Below are 817 nucleotides of genomic sequence, written 5' to 3'. Positions count from 1 at the left end.
GAGGGAGGGAAGTGGGGCTGCCCGCCTCCCCCCCCCCAAAGAATTATGTAAGAGGTAAGATTGCTGCCTTTATCATAGCTCTATTGACCAGTGTGAGTTTCTGCATGCCTTTTTTCTTTAAAACTCTTCTGTAACAGGAAGTAAACTAAAGCACTGTTAAAATTCAAATTTATTAATAACCCACCCCTTCTCAACATACACACATATACACTATCCACACGAAACAGAATTTGTGTATGGTATATGGTCCTCTCCTGGAGTCAGGCAGGAAACCCCCACTTGACTGGTCAAGGTTTTTATCTGTAATCTGCAAGGGAAGTAGAGACAAACTCACAGGATTTCTTTCCCTCGCATGCAAAAAGACATGTATGAAGCCATAAAGACCAGCCAGAGGCCAAGCCCCTAGAAGGCCCAAAGAAGGTATGCTTTGTTCCTGACCTCACCAGGGGGAGATTGTCCAATGGTCACTTGAGAAGGAAAGTCAGGCCAGAGATAGAACCACCCACCAGGGTGCTGGAGCTTGCCTGCCCACCCTGACTAAGGGCATCTAACGGGAAATACAGCCCATGGGTTTTTGTCTGCAGAAAGAACCTGGAATCCTGCAGCTCAGAGCTGGATAAAGAAACCAGAGAGAAATCTATCCTGACGGTAGCTGCTCCTGTTTCACTCCCTCCCCCTGGAAAGCCACTGGGTCTGCTTCTGTGAGCAATTTATGGCTCACGCAGCTGCTCTGACAACAGGTTTGGGGCTTCTTCGGTTTCAGCCATCAGCTCAGCCCCGTGCTGCCTGAGGAGTGTGCTACCAGCCCCTCATCCTA

Source organism: Myotis davidii, unplaced genomic scaffold (assembly GCF_000327345.1).
Source record: "Myotis davidii unplaced genomic scaffold, ASM32734v1 scaffold240, whole genome shotgun sequence".
In the NCBI taxonomy this organism is placed as follows: domain Eukaryota; kingdom Metazoa; phylum Chordata; class Mammalia; order Chiroptera; family Vespertilionidae; genus Myotis; species Myotis davidii.
Note: the sequence above shows the minus strand (reverse complement) of the source record.